This window comes from Petaurus breviceps, unplaced genomic scaffold (assembly GCF_028583685.1).
Source record: "Petaurus breviceps papuanus isolate PSGF00001 unplaced genomic scaffold, PetGlider_PUasm1.0 90333, whole genome shotgun sequence".
Lineage (NCBI taxonomy): Eukaryota > Metazoa > Chordata > Mammalia > Diprotodontia > Petauridae > Petaurus > Petaurus breviceps.
The window spans coordinates 1,107,453-1,113,895 of record NW_027187220.1 but is presented as its reverse complement, the minus strand read 5'-3'; the positions used below and the strand labels follow the sequence as shown (position 1 = coordinate 1,113,895).

Sequence of the window (6,443 nt, the reverse complement as noted above, 5' to 3'; positions counted from 1 at the left end):
TACCTGTGTTCTCATCTGCATTTTTTACAAAGTGACATTAAAAAAGGATGCCCAGCCCCCACTACACCCCCTCCCACTCCCTAGGACAGATAGTCTGGTAGATTTGGGAACAAGTGGGCCAGATGCTTTGCTCAGTTTTTAGGTCTCCCACATTTAATTCCCCTCTCAATTCTTCGAAGTCCTTGAAGTTGTCCAGGGCTTGCTTGCTTTACTCTGCATCAGTCCATACAAGTCTCCCCATTTCTTTCAAACCATCTCCTTCAGCATTTCTTAGGGCCTAATAATATTCCATAACATTTATATCCCATAATTTGCTCAGCCAATTTCCCCAATTCTGTTTACAACTCTTCGATACCACCAGAAAGTGCTTGTAAATCTGCTTGTCCCCGGGGATTCTTTTTTTTTTTTTTAAAGCAGTTGTGGTTAAGTAACTTGCCCAAGGTTACACGGCCAGTTTTTTTTGTGTGGGTGTTAAGTATCTGAAGGCGGAACCGATCCTGGGTCCTCAGGTCCTCCCAACTCCAGGCCGGTGCTCTTACTGCTTCACCTAGCTGTTCCAGTGTCCCCAGGAATTCTTATGTCCTTCTGGGATATCTTTGGCATTCACGCTGAAGGGTATGTACTTCATTGGTGACTTTGAGTATAGTTCCAACTTGCATTCCAGAATGGTTCCACCAATTCCTAGCTCCCCTACCAGTGGTATCCCGGTCTCCTCAAGACTTGGCATCTTTGGCATTCTGATATATTTGAGGGTGAGATATTAATATCATGTCTTGGAGAACAAGCAGTTGCAGATAATTTTTTTTTTTTGCTTTTTAGAGGGGGGAAGGTGGGACAATTGGGGTTAAGTGACTTGCCTAAGGTCGCATGGCTAGTTTTTGTGTCTGAGGTTGGATTTGAACTCAGGTCCTCCTGACTCCAGGGCTGGTGCTCTATTCACTGCGCCACCTAGCCACCCCTTGGATAAATTCTTTAATAGCATTTTCCTACTGTATTTTGTAGGTTATTGGTGCAAGGGTGGTTTTTGGTTTTGTTTTGTTTTTTCCCTAAATCTGGATGGATGATTTGAACTGGGGATTTCCTGCCATGAGAAGTCCCTCCAACAGTGCAGGTGGGGCAAGTCCTCCATAATACCAGACATGTCCTAGGGAAGCTAGGACCTACAGGGCTGCAGGTTCCCCACCCCTAGATTAGGCCAACTACCCACAAAGCCTTTCCGTGGCCCCAGAAGCCAGTGCATCAGAAATCTCAACACAGAAAAAACGATAATTGTAACTTATGAAACTTTTCCCAGTATGAGGATAGTTGAAGGGAATATAAATATATATGTATACATACATATATGTCTATATAGGAGGATATATGGGTGTATGAATACATATGTGAATGTGTGTATATATGTGTAAGGGTATACATAGAGGGCACAGCACCAATTGACTAGGAAGGGATGATACTTAAAAGGTGAAATTAAGAGGTGAGAGAGGAATATAATGAGAGGAGATGGGGAGAGACAGAATAGGGTAAATTATCATATAGAAGAGGCAAGAGAAAACTTACAATGGAGTGGAAGAACAGGAAGGCAAAAGGGAATGGGTCAACCTTATTCTCATTGAATTTGGCTTAGGGAGGGAATGACATACATACTAAATAGGGTATCTCACCCTACAGGAGAATAGGGGTAAAGGGGATGAGAGGGGGCATGATGGAAGGGAGGGCAGATTCTGGGGTGGGGGAAGTTAGAAACACCCACTTTTGCAAAGGGACAGGGTCAAAGTACAGAATAGAACAAGTGGGGGGTGGGATAGGAGGGAGGGAAATATAGTCAGTCTTTTATAATATATCTACTATGTTATTGTTTTGCATTAGCCACACATGTACAATCTATACTGAACTGTTTATCTTCCCAGTAAGGGTGGGTGACAAGGGAGGAAGGGAAAGAATTTGGAATTCAAAGGTTTAAAATCAAATGTTTAAAAAAATATATACATTTTTTTTTTACATGCAACTGGGAAATGAGATATACAGGCACTGGGGCACAGAGATCCATCTTGCCGTACTGGAAAGTCGAAGGGGGTATGGCAGAAGATAAGGGAGACAGCAGATTGGGAGAGGGGGTATTCTGTGGGATTGCTGTTTTAGGGTAGTGGTTAGGGGAAAGATGGGGAGAAAATTTGTAACTCAAAATCTTGTAGAAATGAATGTTGTGTAAACTAAAAATAAAATTTAATTTAAAAAAATTTAAAAAAAATTAAAATTCCAACACAGAAAGACCATCCTGAGGCTCAAGCTTCTAAACCCTCTTTATCGAAAAGCCTCCGTCACTGGTCAGCATGCCCCTCCCCCTTGGGCCATCCCCACAGGGGTAGTCAGGGTGGGAGCACACAGGTCTCCCTGAGGGCACTGTGGCTATATTGGAAGAGGGGATGTTTGCATGGAGAATAAGCTGTCGAGGGCACATGGAGGAATTGACTTTGACCAGGACAAAGTCCACCATGGCAGACTGGCAGATGACAAGGAGTTTGGAAATGAAAGGAAGGAGGGCTATTAGAGAATGGCCTCTATTTCCTCAGCCCATTATGATGTAAGGACCTAAAGGGGAGGGGTTGGAGCAAATTGGGAACAGCTGCCAGTGGAGCATGGCCGAACACCATTCTGGAAGAGTGAAAGGCCTGGAGTTAGATGGCATTGAGAAAAATGCCTTGGCTTCAACTCTTCCTTCTCTTAATATGTGTGACCTTGCCCAAGTGCTTTCACCTCCCTGCAGCTCTGTTTTTCATGGGAATGTTGGCCTCTAAGGAGTCCCAGCTCTCAATCTTGATCTTAAGAGCATAAATTGATAGCCGACCCAATCAGGAGGATCAGAAGAATACTAATTTTGTTTTCATATTACCTTAAGGTTGCCAAAGCATTTCCTTACATAAGAGCAGGGAGGTGTTAGCAAAATTCTGAAGCAGCACAGAATTCAAATTCAAAGAGGCCTCAGCAGCTAGTCTGAGCCGTGCCCACAGTGCTGCTAGGATACCTGCGGAGCATTCCACTCGAGAACGTTTGTCTATTGGACCCTTCGTCACAGTGCTCAAGGTTCTGCCACTAAACGGGCTAAACTTCCTATTGGTCCTGCCTGGAGTTCACTGGTAGGTATGTTTGCCTGTGGTTGCCCCCTTTAGCCTGGGAGCTCCTCCGGGCCAGGGCCAGGCTTTTGCATTTTTTTGTGTCCCCAGCACGAAAGAAGCGGTCGGGTGCCCACTGCCAGGTATTTAATCGATGTGGTGCTTAATCGATGGGGCGTACGAGAAGCACCCTCTAGAGGACAGCAGCCTGGCAGGTGGTTCGATCGCGAGAGCTGAAGGAAGAGGGGCAAAGGGCGCTGGGTCTGGCACCCCGCGGTGCCCCGCAGCGGCGGGTTTCTGCGTCCCAAAAGGTGAGGAAAAGCCCCCAGGAAGTCCAAGAGCCGGACTTAGAGGCCAGAGCCAGGACAGGATACCATCCTCCCCCTTTCCCCGCCCATCTGGCTCCTCCTCTTTCCCCCGCCCCTCGGCCTCCGCCTTCTCCAGGGAGGGCACAGAGGGAGGGCTCTCGAGATTTGGAGGCCTTCTCGCGTGATCTCGGGAACCAACCAGCTCTCCTGGACCCGGCGGGTCAGCCAATCCCATCCAGGCTCTTGGTATCTGGGGCGGTGGCGCTGGCGGTCGCGCTGGTGAGGAGCTGTGCTTCGGAGGTTTCTCCACACACATCTCCGGAGGGGCACCTTCTACAGGCGAGAGGCCCGGTGGGGTAGCGCGAGGTTCGCCGGCTCACGACTGGGGGGAAGTGAATAGGTCTTGGTCGGACACTTTTTTTTTTTTTATTCCTGCCCCTCCCCCTCCCCGCGGGACAGAGACCTAAGAGGGTGAGCTATCATCTCGCGATACCTCTTTCTACTCGCGTACTCAGACTCCCCCTCCCGCCTTGCTCCGCCTTTTTAAGCCTCGCGAGAATTCGTCAGAGAAAAGGCTCAGTGAGCAGTGCTGAAGGAAAGCCAGTAGGTCTAGAGCAGCCGGAATTCTCGCGCAATCCTTTCTCTTCTTCCTGCTTCGCTTGCCCCGCCTTCTTCCCAGGTCTCGCGACACCTCTCTTTAGCGGTGCCTGTGATAGAGCCTGAAGGGCCGGCGGGAGAAGCTTCTGCTGTCCCCTCCCCCGAATCTTCGGGAGATCGTGAAGGCCTGGGAGTGCGGGAGCGCGCTTTTAGGGATTGGGAGGTTCGTGGCTGAGCGCGGATACCGACTCGCGAGATCGCCGCCGCCTTTGCCCTCGGGGGTGGGGGGGGTCTAAGGTCCTTTTCCTAGTTTACGAGGTCCTAGGCGAGGGTTTTTGGGGGCGAACGGGGTGGGGAGGGCCGTGCGACCCGACAGAACTAGGAAGCGTCGGGCGGACGCGCGCTTCGGCCCCGCCCCCACTCTATTGGGCCTCATCTCCTTACAAGCTCGAGGGCGGCGGCGGCGCGCGCGGGGTGGGGGGGTGGGGGGGGGGTCGTTCGAGATCTCGCGGGAGTCCCTCCCCCGCTCCTCCTTTCCTTCTCTGGGTGAGATCTCGCGGGATCCAACGGGAGGCCGAGCTAGCAGGAGGGCGGGAGGGAGGACGGAACGCGGACGGGTAGCGCCGGAGTCTAGGCCGGTTGCTGTTAAGATGGCGGCGGCGGCTGCCTGCGAGGGCGCCGAGTGAAGTCGTTGCGGCCCGTGTCGCGCTGCTTCCCCCGCCAAGGGCCTCTCCGCGGAGCCAGGTAAGGGCGGCTGGGGCCCCTCCCGCCCCCACCTCCTTCGCTTTTCCTCATCCGTCCCTCCTCGTCCTCCCATTCCTTGGAATCAGGGCCCCTGCCTCGGTCGGCTCTGCCACGTGCCGGGGAAGGAGGTGGGAGGCGGGACCCCTTCCCGGTATTTCTAGGTTTTCCCCTCCCCGAAGCTCATTGGAGGGGGGGCGTGGGAGGCGGGGTCAGGCTGGGGCATACAGAAGCTGACAAAGGACATCTCAACGATGTGTTCTCCCTACTCTATCTTCCATTTGATTTGTTTCCTATCACCCCCTGGTGTCCCTGATCTAGATCCCCTCTGGAACATAAGCCCCCCTGCCTCCTTCAGTCCTGGCCTGGCAGCTTTTGGGCCATACCGGGCACCTCAACCTGCAGCGTTTTCTGACACGTACTCTTCGGGATTGATAGATTTGCCTGTCATGCAGTTTCTGGGAGCCTCCCTCCAGTTAGTCAGCTCCCCTGGAATCTTCTTCCATCTCAAGTCAGAATCAGTGGAGTGAAATTATTCCCATTGTTTGGCCTGGCATTGAGAGCCACTGCCTTTCCTTTCAATCTAGGAGTTCCTTGTTCTTTGCCATCGTTAGAGGGGCTTGTGTATATTTACTGCTTTGCCATTTTCAAAAATATTTGCTATTTGACTATTTCAAGCATAAGTGGTTCATTCCAGACTGCCTGTAGTACCCGTCTCACAAAGATCTTGGGATCAGTGGAGGTGGTGGCCATAAAGTTCTTGGCCAGTCTTGGGGGTGTTTTGTAAAGGAATACTTGTAGGTGTGGTAGTAGGGATGATGCACATTGCCCCTTTTTAGGTATAAGGTACTGTGGGGGAAACAGCAGGGTCTAGATGAAGTTGATGTAAATAAGTTAACCATGGGTGCCTTCTATCAGGCGATGGTTTAGATCAGAAGCCTTAACTTTAGAAGTAGGTCCCCCCCCTTTTTTTTTTTTTTTTTAAGTAATTAGGCTGGGATTGAGGAATCCCCCTTGGAGCCTCTCTGCCTAAACAGTGAAGACAGACCCAAGAATCGATTTTAAGTTGAGAGTAGCTGAGTGGTTAAACCACAGCTTCAAGATAGGTGTCATCTGCAATTCAAAGGCACTGGGCCTAGGTAGATGTGGTATAACATGTTCTAAGTTGAGTGTGGCAATCTGGGAGGGGACCTAAGATGAGTTTGTGCTAGAGAATGTAGCTGTGCTGAGATCAGTTTGGACCCAATAGTCTTAGTGTATTGTGAAGTCGCAATAAATTGAATTAAAACTCAGGGCAGAGTTGATTCTGAGGGTGCTTTGATTAATTTACCTTTAAAATCTTTGTCTAAGGTACTGAGGGGGCTTGGGTTATGGATTTTGTAGCACTTGGGTAGAATTGAGTTGTTGAATTACTGCATGATACCAGTCCTAAAACTAAGGGTATTGCCTTAAAACCATTAATATTGAAATCAGTATAACTGGTGAATGTTGTCTGTTTTTTTTGTAGGCCCTGAGCTATAGAGGACGGTGCAGACATTAGCGACTGGGTCTGAGAAGGCTCTGGAAGGTGTTGGCTTGGCGATTCATTCAGCACTTCAGTCTGAGCCCATTATGGATTGGCTGTGATTTTAGGTTTGTTTCCACAGCTCTGTGTGTGTCTGTGTTTGTATGTCTGTCCCTTTTCTGG

At 49.9% G+C, this 6,443-nt stretch overlaps 2 protein-coding genes across 4 annotated transcripts in view; one reads left to right on the top strand and one right to left on the bottom strand.

Annotated features, from left to right (window-relative positions):
* Nucleotides 1–6,443, bottom strand: part of TSR2 (TSR2 ribosome maturation factor) — a 223,090-nt gene that overhangs the window by 118,981 nt on the left and 97,666 nt on the right. The gene's annotated exons all lie outside the window — the stretch shown is intronic.
* Nucleotides 3,648–6,443, top strand: part of HUWE1 (HECT, UBA and WWE domain containing E3 ubiquitin protein ligase 1) — a 104,441-nt gene continuing 101,645 nt past the window's right edge. The window contains exons 1-2 of the mRNA XM_069108268.1: nt 3,648–3,889; nt 6,264–6,388. The gene's annotated coding sequence lies outside the window, so the exon portion shown is untranslated. The remainder of the gene's footprint in view (nt 3,890–6,263; nt 6,389–6,443) is intronic.